A 12,403-nucleotide genomic window follows, 5' to 3' on the forward strand; every position below is an offset into this window, starting at 1 on the left:
CTTCTCTAAGATACCATGGCAGGGAGTTTGAGGGTGTATATGGTCAGTCAATATTTAAACTCTCTATGCAAAATATATTAGGCACATATATTTAATGACATGAATGCTATATACACATATATATTTAATATATAAATTTAGACAAATTTAAGAGATTTTTGAATTTCAAAACAGACAATCTGCATCCAATTTTGAGACAACCCTCACCAGACTGATTCATACTTTGAAACTACGTCCTTGTAACCTTGAAGGAATCAGAAGCATTCATTAGGGACAAGACTTTTTTTTTTAAGAGGTTTGATAACACAAATCTGTTGGGTTAAGAAAAGAGATGGAAAAGTGTATCTGCTACTCCATGGCACCAGTCTGTAACTGTGTAGGCAGAACTGTCTATGCAGCAATGCCCCCCAAACCCAAGCAAATTGCACAACCTGTTTCTCCAGCTGGGGATTTACACCCCCCTTCACCCCCCAATTTACAGAGAGAAGGAGCTGTGACTTCAAAAATGAGATCTTTATCCACAAGCCTGTTTTGAGCATAAATTATTCCACTGTGGCATATGGAATGCTTGGCAATATTTACCTCTGACTCACCAGCTATTCTCTGGTAAGATGGAACACTAGACTGGAATGATTTGAATCCTGGAATGGATTGGAAGGCACCTGAAAAATCTCCTGTTCCACCTCCCTGCCAGGAGTAGGGATGTCACTGACTAGAACAGGTTTCTCAGGGTCCCATCCAAGCTGTCCTTGAAGGAAAACTCAAGTAAAATTCAGAAAATATTAAGATGTAAAGGTGCCATCAAAAGGTGGAAGCCTCTCCGCATTGAAGGAACACTAAAACACATTTCAGGATTTTACTACTGAGCCCACATCTGGAACTATTTCTGGCTTTTAAAAACACAATATTTGTTTTCAGTTGGGAATACCAAGCTCCTCATTACCACAAAAGCCCTGCTGGAGAGTCAAAAATCACTGAGGCTGGAAAATCCCTCCCCTGTGCCCAGTGCCCACCTTGTCCCCAGCCCAGAGCACTGAGTGCCACCTCCAGCCCTTGCTGGGACACCTGCAGGGCTGGGCACTGCAAAGCTCCCTGGGCAGCCCCTGCCAAGGCCTGAGCACCCTTTGCATGCAGAAATTGCTGCTGCTGTCCAAGCTGAGCCTGCCCTGGCCCAGCTTGAGGCCCTTTGCCCTTGTCCTGTCCCTGTTCCCTGGCAGCACAGCCCGGCCCCCCCTGGCTGTCCCCTCCTGGCAGGGAGTTGTGCAGAGCCACAAGGGCCCCCTGAGCCTCCTTTGCTCCAGGCTCAGCCCCTGCCCAGCTCCCTCAGCCCCTCCTGGGGCTCCAGCCCCTGCCCTGGACACGCTCCAGCCCCTCCAGGTCCTTCCTGGATTGGGGACCCAGAACTGGACACAGCCCTGGAGGTCACTCAGCAGGGCCTGCCCTGGGTCTGTGGCCACCCCATGGCCACCCCATTGGCCTTCTAGGTCCACAATCAAGTGTCCCACACAAATTTTCTCCAAGAACAGGCAATGACACCATGGGAGCTTTGGGTTGTTCTTAATCCACCCCTTCTGTCCCAAAACATCACTGGGGGAAACAGAACCCCTTCCCTTCCTCCACACCTCTGACAGCGTGGTTTGGAAGTGTAAACAGCTCCAAAACCACTCCATGGACACAGATATAATGGGATTTGGATGGTGTAGCTGCTGGAAGGCTGTTCTGGGTAGGTGAAAGAAAACCTAACACTCCCCCCTTGTTTACAGCAGGTAGCAAGGAGACCCTGCTGGCTCACACTGTCTCCTAAATGAACTTAAATGGTGACAGCATCACTGAACAGACACCTGACCCACCCTACATATTTCTGCCAGCAAATCTGTCAGGGCAGGAAGGGAAGACATCCTCTCTTTGCAATCCTCCAGGCACAAATGCACCCCCGGGGAGTGCAGAACATTTCTGCTACTTCAGCCTGTGCTTCAAAGATCTCCTGTGATGACACAAACACTACAGATCCTGGATTTCTGTTTGTTCCAGAATGCTGAGCCATAACACAAAGAAAATTTATTCTTTTTCAGAGCAAAGTGAAGACAGGAATAGGAGTAATTAATGCAATTTTATCAGAGATGGAAACGCTTCAAAATTAAAGGCACGTCTGGGAGGGGGATTTAGGTAGAAAAACTGAACAGATATCACTGCTGGTGTACATCCTGCACTTCCCACCTGTGAGCAGCTAGGAAAGAAGATTGCACAAGGCTAGCATTCCAGCAGGAGGCCTGTTTTATCTGACCAAAGCTGCTCAGCAGAACACTTCCCCTCAGCTACGTGCCCCTCTGAGCAATGCACCAATTTGGCTCCCTCCACAAGGACAAAACTTGATGGCAAACACCCCTCTCTGACACCAGTCAGTCCATGAAGGCACAGAAATGCTGCTCCACTCATGAAATAGCAAATAAATGAACAGTCCCACGGTTGAGAGACCCAGGGTTGATCTTTGAAAGTGGCTACTACATGGAATTTCCATGCTCCTTCCTCTTGGAAGGGGACAACTGAGTATCACACCATCATCTTATTTCTTTAGATATTTCCCTGAGTAAAGAATATGAGAAAACAAGACTGTTCTGCTCATTACTTCCAAAACATCTTCCCTGGGAAACAACCTAACATCAAAATATTTTATCATCACACTCCCAACATCTAAAAATTTGTGCTTGTCTGGCTGTTTGTGGCTCCATGCTGCCCTTCTCCTGAGGTTTCTGCTGCCTCTAGACACAGCCACCAGCACAAAAACGTCCTTTCTTGTCTCTAATAGCACCATAGTGCCCAGGTACTGAGCCCCTGGAGCTGTGACACAATGACTTTTCTTTTTTCAAGGTATTTACAATTAAACAGATTGCTTGCTCCTTTTATTTTTAGCATTCATTTTAAAGTCCAAAGAGTTTCATCTGCCCTCCCTTCCTGTATATTAGGCTCTCTCATTGCTTCTCATGCTTTTAGCAATTATTTTAACAATTCCTCTTTCCCAGGGTTGTCCCCATGAGGAGGCAGTTGGGAATGCTCCAAGAGCTTTGCCCTCTCTGCTGGTTTCCTCCTCACCTTTGATGATCCCCTTAAAACTGCAACCCACCAATCCCAATCCCATTCCAGCCCTCAATCCCACCAGCAAGCAGCCCTCAGAGGAAACTTGTGTTGTTTGAGCCACTCAAACCTTCCAGCTGACAGGAATTATCCTCTCACAGCTCAAGAAACTCTGTGGGGTGAGCACAGCAGTCCTAAAACCTCAATGCTTAACACTGAGCTAACAAAAAAATATCTCCCAATGCAAATGAAACCAAATAGCCCAAACTCCTGCCTACACCCCACACTTCCAAATAGCCAAAACTCCTACATCAAATTGCCCAGACTCCCACATCCCACCCTTCCTTGTGTGATCCCAGGTCAGGGACTGGAAGTATCCATGACAGAGAGTCCACCTGATCCACATCAACTCCTCATTTTCATTTCATCCTGGGAAACTGAGAGCTCTGATCACAATGTCAGCATGTGTCAAAAATTCATTTCCACGTCCCACAAACTGTCTTTAAAACCATCATGCTTCAGAAGAAATTCCAGGAGAATTTGATGTTCAGAATATTCCCATCGATTTATGAATTCAAAAGCTGAAATCAATTCTCACTCTCATGGTTTTAGTTTTACTATGAAAATGAATTGAAAATATGGACCAGATTTGTGCAATTATTTATCTGCATGTTAAATATATCAGCTCAATAGCAGCCTCCTTTGAACTGGGGAATGGTGATGCACTGGTTTCAACAGAGATTTTAGGGAACAGACTGCAGTTTGCCTGGACCTCTACAGATGGTCTGGAATGCAAATACAAGGGAAAACCTGACAGAAAACAAACATGCCACTGTGCTCCTTAAATGTAGCTGCCCCTTAATGTATTATTAAACACAGAATCTACTAATCATGGAATTAAAGAGTCCCAGAATGGATTGGGTTGGAAGATAGCCCCTTGATTTTTTACCTTTTTTTTTTCCCTTGTTCATCAAGACAGACTGATCATTTGAGTTTCTATTCCATCAAAACCTGCCATTTTAGAATTTTAATTTTAAGAACACTTTGGGCATCATTGAGGAACTCACTTTACTGAGAAGGCATTGACAGATCCCATCAAGGTCTGGCAGACTTTGGGGTGTCAGCCCAGCACTTTGGGACACAGGCAGGCAGAGCATCCATGTCCACCTCCTGTCGTGTCAGGAGAAGATAAAACCCCACAGGACACCCAAGAGATTGGAATGTTAATAATTCTCATTTATTCAAAGCCTTGACTGAAAATACCATTTCAGACAACCATAAAGAAATGAGACACCTCCATGACATCATCATCCTCATCCCTGCCACTGTCACCACACTCCCACAAGGGTTAAATGATTTTTGAGATCATTCCAGCCCCAAATGAGCTCAAGCTTGGCACGAACAAGATTAGAGGGGAGAAAAAAAGGCCACTGTAAATTATGCTCAACAGTGACACATTGCAGTTTCAGAAACTCAGGAACATAAATCAATATTAAGTTTCTGAGCTCTCTTGACAAGAAAAACCATCATATAATTACAGAATCAAATGAGAGACATGCCCACGGTGTAAGTATTTGTAAGCAAGTTGATATCAGTCATACTTTAGAAACAAATATCTCATTTACAAGCCAATTTGAGCAATATAAGCTGCCAAATTGAGCCTGAAGCCTGAAACCCAAAGTCTGCAGGAAGAAGCCAGTGCTCTAATTTCCTGCATGACTGGAGACACAAAAGTAAGACCAAAGTGTCATTCTATTAAGGCTCAGAAAACATGCTTTTAGAACTCAGGTGGGGTTTAATTCCTTGGCTTCCAGACTTTTAGAAACAAAACTTAAAGCAGCTCAGTGCTGAGGCTTAATGGGCTGAAGGCAATCTGTGTTAATGGAGTCCACTCTGGAGTGGAGTGGATTTGCTCCTCTCTGTGCCTTTAGCTTGGAAATAGCCAATATTTCTTTCTTCACTTTATTATTAGTAACTGTAGGGATGAGAAATTATTGATCCATCTAAGCTGTCATCTTGTTTAAACTTCAGACTACTCATGTGCTCTAGGGACTTTTGCTGTTTGTCCTAAATTAAATAATTGTTAGGAACTCAAAGGGATGAAATTGTTCCTCCCCTAATTATGCATTTCATGCCTTGCTAAACTCCTTAACAAAATTGAGTCAGTGGCTTGTGGCTGACAGGGCATTATTTGTGGGGAAAATCAGCCCACACTTGAGTGGCTAAATTGACAAACAACCAAGCTGAAACTTCCTGATTTCAACAGCAACTGATTATCTTGAACTGATCTTTGAAAGTGGCTACTAGATGGAATTTCCATGCTCCTTCCTCTTGGAAGGGGACAACTGAGTATCACACCATCATCTTATTTCTTTAGATATTTCCCTGAGTAAAGAATATGAGAAAACAAGACTGTTCTGCTCATTACTTCCAAAACATCTTCCCTGGGAAACAACCTAACATCAAAATATTTTATCATCACACTCCCAACATCTAAAAATTTGTGCTTGTCTGGCTGTTTGTGGCTCCATGCTGCCCTTCTCCTGAGGTTGTTGCTGCCTCTAGACACAGCCACCAGCACAAAAATGGCCTTTTTTGTCTCTAATAACCCCATAGTGCCCAGGTACTGAGCCCCTGGAGCTCTGACACAAGGACTTTCCTTTTTTCAAGGTATTTACAATTAAACAGATTGCTTGCTCCTTTAATATTTTTAGCATTCATTGTAAAGCCCAAAGAGTTTCATCTGCCCTCCCTTCCTGTATATTAGGCCCTCTCATTGCTTCTCATGCTTTTAGCAATTATTTTAACAATTCTTCTTTTTTTCCCCCCACTAAATATTGTATAAATATTTATATTGCAATATAAATTCACAGTAGACTGCATTTACCTGGTTAATCCCCACAGCTTTAAAGAGAAATAGAGGAAAATACACGAACCAAAAAGAAACAGGTTCAGGTTCCCAGCTGTGACAGCAGCAGATCAATGTTTGCTGTGCCATCTTGACTTAAGTATCTTTTCTATGATCATTTCTCCAATTTATATTCATTACAGAACACCTGCCAGATCTGTTACCCAAATTATTTGGTGTCCCTGTTGTATCCCCCAACGTGTGAAAGCACCTCTTGTGCAATCAAAGCTCAGGTCTGCTTTGAGAATCACCACATAAAAAAAGATTGATTTTCATCCTGGAAATGTCAGACTTCTGCCTATAATGCTCAGCTACATTTTTCAGGAGCAGTAAAGTTCAAAAAAGAGCCCCAGCCCTGACACATCTCCGACACATCATGATGGATGTGACAGTTCTGCTGCTTTACTGCCAGAAACGTCCTGCTACAGAATGAGGCAATCAATGAAGGATAATAAATCTATCCCAGACCCCAGAACTATTTTTTGTACATGCAGAACAGCAGAAATGACACATTAGTTATACCTCTGGAGGTAATAAACCATCACACTTTCTTTACTGTTACACAATTCCAGTTAAACAATTTAATCTTTACCTGTTTTATCTGTTCAACACTTTGCCATCACAACTCCCAATATGCGTTTTCAAATTATTAATGGAGTGAATTAAAAATAAAAGAAAGAAAAAAGAGAGAGGGAGACAATTGAAGACACACTTTCCAGTTAAAAGAAGAAGTTTTCTTACCATTTTTTCTGGTCCCTCTGTCAGCCAGGAGAACAACTGCTGCTCCAAAGGAATGTGCTGAATTACGTTCCCTTCATCCTGGAACACATTGCTCCTGATTAATACTGACTCAGAAATTTTACCTTGAGTGCACAGCACAAATACATTTCATTTCCCCTTTTTTGAGAAGCCCTGTGTTTGAGATAAATTACAGCAAGTTTGGAAAAGTTAATTTGATGTGCATAAATCAAGGCTTGGCAGAGAAAGGATTGGTTTGATTTATAACTAATGCCTTTGGGTGTATTCTCCCACCTATCCTTCAAGTAACAGCCTTGATTTCAGCAAGAGGGAATATACTTCAAAATAAGTATTTTCTGAGGTCATTTGACCACACCACCAACAAAACAAGCCCAGCTGTGCCAAACACAGTGATTTAAAATACATGAGTTCATTTCAAATTTTCACTACACAGGCGCAATAAATTTGAAAACTGTTGCAGAACTAGATTGATGGTTCCTTGTGCTTGTGTATGATTTCCAAAATACATCCATGGATCACTGTCATGATTCTATTTCTCCCATTATTCTATACATTCATAAGCACACAGACAATATTTAATGCTGTACTAACTGAGTTTGGACGAGGCAAAGCACACAGCACAAGCAGGTATGTGACTAAAGCTCTGTAAAACTTAGAATTAGGAGGAATTCCAGGACCAAAGAACTTCTCTTTATTGGCTTGGCTTTTCCTAAGCTTTTCCTAGTTTTAAAGGCAGGAACATCCTGACACTCTCCCTCTCCTGAAGGGCTGCATTTATAACCAGGCTGAGGAAGGAACAAGAAGCAAAGTTTCTTTAGCTTTTGCACAAACCTTAAATAAATTCATAAACCTGTAGTGGGGACCTGGCTGTGAGAAAACACTCAAGGTAAGAAATGAGTTTGGATGACACCAAAATCCCTCCTGACTACTTGGTGGTGGCCCTTTGCTCCTGAGGAGTCCCCATGAAATGTTAGAGGCAAAAAACCAGAACAAAAAGCAGATTTCAGCATGTCAGTGCTTGGACACAAAGCAATCTCACCCCACCAAAGAAACAATCATTTATTTTTGTGTGTGGCCTTGTTGTCCCCTGGTCAGACACAGCTTCACTCTCCTGCTTTTGGGAAGGGCAGGGAGGGAAGGAATTCTCCCAGTGCACACAGGGAAAACTACAGCAGGATCAGGAGCTGCTGGCCATGGCTGATGAAACGTTCCCATGACAATCCCTCTTATCTGTGCATCTCAGAGCTATTTCCAGCAAGCATATTTTGGTTTTTGTCCAAGTGAGAACAACAATGCATTTCCTGAGGAAATGAAAATTAGCAGGAGCAGTGCAGCACTGCTTTGTAGCTGCTTCTGATAATTAATAAATTAATATTATGTGGTGAGGGAAGAGACTGAAAATAACTCAAATGGTTATTGCCCTTCAAGCTGGATGATGATTTTTTAGAGTATTCTCGTGAAATGCTCTGAAAATACTTTGAAGGAACAGTTCATTTAAAAACAAAGCAATAGCTCTAAAAAAAAGTAACATTTTGATAATTTTTTTTCCCTAGGAGCTAAAATAACATTTGGAGAGTTCTTTAATTTTTTAATGATAGGAAAATATTTTGCATTAATATAATGAAGTTGCTCATTATACCCGAAGCTATTTTTAGATTTCCCATAACTGGCATAACAGTTCACCTAATCATCTCTAATTTTAATGCAATCCTTTTAATTCCTGATAGAAACCTAATTTTTTAAACAAATGTTAAATAAATAGCAAGTTAAATTGGTACAGCTCTTGCAGCATTCTGCCATTCCCAAGCACATGAAAACACTCTCTAATACAAAATTATTCATTTTCAGTTGCCATTCCAGCTCAAAAACCTATAAAAGCTCACCAGATTAACTTTCAGCAATAAAGGATTTGAATACATTGTCTTGATTAGCCAAATTTCTTTAACTTCTTTCATGAATTATTAGCTCAACTCAGATTTTCCAATCTGTTCATTGGTGTCCTTGACAGAGGAAAAAAAGGAAGGATTTTCTGGACAAGGAAAGGAGCAGGGTGGTCTCAGGTGAGGCAAGGGCTCTTAGAGATGAGAGAAATTCAAATTCCATCTTCCAGCCCCTTGATGATCTGCTGACCTGATTTGTGCTCATACATGAGCAGTAGGGATTTAATTCCAATCCAAGGGATCAGAACCCAAGGAGATTTCTCCAAAATCTGATTTCCTGCACTGACGGGGCAGCAGAACCGCATTCCCCAAGTTCAGGGGAGCAGGGCTGTGTCTTTGATGGCTCCTTCACTCATCAGAGGGCTGGGACCACCCTGGGTTGGGGCAGCAGCAGGAAGGGAAGGTTGGTGCCCTCAGCCAGTGAAAGCCTTGGCTTGGTACAGCAGAGAGCAGCTCCTCCCTCTAGCATCCCAAATTCCAGTGGCATAGCAAGGGAAGCAGGCAGAGGGAATGGTCAAACCTCCCTGATGCACTGGCTTTGAAATTCTGCATTCTCAGCCTGCCTGGCAGGTTTTATTTTCTATATACTCTGATTTAAAGTTTAAAAAAAACCCCTTCAAGTATATCTGAAGTGAATGAAAGGATTGTTTGGTTGTTTATTTTGGTGAATTGGAGAATTTCTGTCTGGAATCACAGAATCCTGGGTTGCCAGGGACCCATGAGGATTCAGTCCCATTCCTGACTCCAGCCTTTCCAAAACCATCTGCTTTCCTTCAGGGCTTTTCATGTCCAGCCCAAAGAAAGGATAAATATTGCAATACTGCCCTTCTTAGGGTAATTTTGTCTTTTAAATCAGTGCAAGGGCAACAGCATGAGCAGAAGTTTAATCAGCATCCTCCCTCAGCTCCTCTCACTGAATTTTGCTGATTGTGATTCTAAATGCTGCTGAGACTCAGCTCCTAAAACTGTGTCATAACAACTCCAACAGCACTGACACTCTGACCTTCAACTCTAATTAATTTTAACAGACATGGCTGTGTTTTGAAAAACTAAAAAAATAAAGATCTGCCCTGCTCTTTTCTAAAACAAATAAAAAGCTAAGAGTCAGCCTACTGAATACACATAATGAGATTCACAACGAAAATAAAGTTATTAAAATGGCTTCTCCTTATTGTGCTTTAAGAAAGGGGGTTTGACCACAGACCACAAAAAACCAATCAAAACCAAACCAGAACTCACCAGAACAGTGCTACACTAAGCTTACATTTAAAAAGAAACAGTTTCAAGCTAAAAGCAAACAAGATCTAGATAAGCGTCATGTAATTTTCACATTTGTAGTAACTTTTACCTATATAATAAAATGAATATTTTTTGCTAAACCTTTCTGAGACCTCACACTGCAGGTAGTGAGAGAACCTCAGGATCACCTTTCCTTTGGGAAAGTCACTGTAGAGTCACCTCAGTTATGTTGAAAACAAAACTAATCACTCAATTAATTCAAAACCATAAATAATGAATTTTTTTTCTTAATGAGATAAAAAAATATAGTCTATTTTAGGTCAGCCATGTTTTTATAGCTACAAATAATAACATTAAGGCCTTGTAGGAAATAGATTTGGAATTAAAACCCATTTATCCGGAGTCACTCTGTGACTTTACAGAGTTTAACACAGAGGTTTTCTTTTCACTTTTCTGTAGTGTCTACTTAAACTAATGTGACTGTGAGAGACTTCAAATCAGTGAAAGACTAAAACCCCACAGACTCCTTTCTTTCATTGATCTCAGACTTGTGAAGAGCCTGTTGCTCAGAACAGCCCAGGAGAGGTGGAATTGTGAGAGGGGATAAGGCAGTGTTGCATTTCATAATAAAAATGTTTTCACTCCCCAGGAGATGAGGCAATGAAAAAACCCAACCCTTTTTGCATCCTTTAAACACACTTTGCGTGGCTCTCCCTTCCTCAAGAGAGAGAATCTATTCCTTGGATAGGAGAAACAAATCTGGGTTGTGCAAGGGCAGTGAGTGAAGAGCTCTCTCCATGAATATCCACCTACTCAGACACAGAATAACCAGCTCCTGAGGCAGCAAATGAAATTCATCCCTTCAGCAGCTATGAAACACAGAACACTAAATAATTCAGCTCCCAAACACTAATTACAGGGTGTTGGCAGCAGGAGCTGCCAGCCCTGAGGATGCAGAGATGACCCCAGGATGTGCTGATGTTCCCTCTGACCCCTCTGGAAAATGAGCCCTGCCTTAAAGAGAGGTGCATGGCCACGAGGAGAGGGGCTTCATAAAGAATTCCCACTGTCCTCAGCTTGAAATGCTTGGGAGTAAAGACAATTCCCCAGAGCACATTGAGACCACCCGAGTGTCGCAGACAACTTTTATGGAAAATCCTTTCCTTAGGATTTTTCCTCCTGAGAAGCTGAGAGGCCTCAGAAACAAAATGTAGACAATGGTTATCTGCTGCTGTGGAATGCAACAGGTCCATCTGTGATTGGCCCATGTTGGATGTTTGTAATTAATGGCCAATCACAGCCCAGCTGGCTCAGACACAGAGCCCAAACCACAAACCTGTGTTATCATTCTTTGCTATTCTATTCTTAGCTGGCCTTCTGATGAAATCCTTTCTTCTATTCCTTTAGTATAGTTTTAATGTGATATATATAACAAAATAATAAATCAAGCCTTCTGAAACATGGAGTCAGATCCTCATCTCCTCCCCAATCCAAAAACCCCTGTGAACACGGTCACACCTCAGGAAAGTGTTCCAGTCCCTGCTCACACAAGGATTAATGCTGTTAATGTCACCTGGAATTCCCACCCCGTGTGAGGCAGGGCAGTGTCAGACAGAACCATCAGCTCTGCCCACTGCAGGGCCACAAAGCAAATATTCCCAGAACCCCAGAGCAGCTGGGGCTGGCAGGGACCTCTGGAGGTCACCCAGTCTAATCCCTCTGCCAGGCAGGGGCACCTGGAGCAGGCGGCACAGGGACACGTCCAGTTGGGTTTGGGATGTCTCCAGAGAGGGACACTCTCCCCAGGCAGCTGTTCCAGGGCTCTGCCACCCTCCATGGAAAGCTCCTCCTCATGCTGAGGTTGAACTTGTGATGAATGGCCACTGCTCCTCATCCTGTCACTGGAACAGTTACAGAACAGAGCCTGGCAGCCTCCTCTGGCAGCCCCTGGAGGTGTCTGTGTGGATTGATGGGATCCCCCCCTCAGCCTTCCCTGCTCCAGACTGACCAGGCCCAGCTCCTCTCCTCATCAGAGAGATGCTCCAGACCCCAAATCATCTCTGTGGCCTCTGCTGGACCCTCTCCAGCATCTCCTTGTCCTTCCTGACCTGCAGAGCCCACAGCTGGACACAGCACTCCAGATGTGCCTCACTGGGCAGGGCAGAGGGGCTGGATCCCTCCCTGACCTGCTGCCCATACCCTTCCTGATGTCCCCAGGACCCCAGTGACCCTACAGGCCACTCTGTCCACTCATGGTCACCTTGTCTCCACTCCTGGTCACCTTGTCTCTCAGGGTGACCCCCAGGTCCTTCCCTGCAGGGCTGCTCCAGCTCCCCCCAACCTGTGCTGGCCCTGGGGGCTGCAGGACCTGCATTTCCCTGGCTGAACCTCACCAGGTTTCTCTGCAGCCTCTCAAGGCCCCACTGAGGGTCAGCCCAGCCCCTGAGGGATCCAGCAGTGCCCCCAGCTCTGTGCCAGCAGCAGC

The 12,403-nt window shown here is 43.4% G+C and overlaps 1 protein-coding gene across 3 annotated transcripts in view; it reads right to left on the reverse strand.

Annotated features, from left to right (window-relative positions):
- The window catches only part of PCDH15 (protocadherin related 15), a 642,625-nt gene that overhangs the window by 474,403 nt on the left and 155,819 nt on the right, over positions 1-12,403 (reverse strand). For all 3 annotated transcript variants that reach the window (XM_071438580.1, XM_071438579.1, XM_071438578.1), the window contains exon 3: positions 6,722-6,799. The gene's annotated coding sequence lies outside the window, so the exon portion shown is untranslated. The remainder of the gene's footprint in view (positions 1-6,721; positions 6,800-12,403) is intronic.

This window comes from Agelaius tricolor, unplaced genomic scaffold (assembly GCF_023055355.1).
Source record: "Agelaius tricolor isolate 1412-34295 unplaced genomic scaffold, bAgeTri1.0.p SCAF_13, whole genome shotgun sequence".
NCBI classification, from domain to species: domain Eukaryota; kingdom Metazoa; phylum Chordata; class Aves; order Passeriformes; family Icteridae; genus Agelaius; species Agelaius tricolor.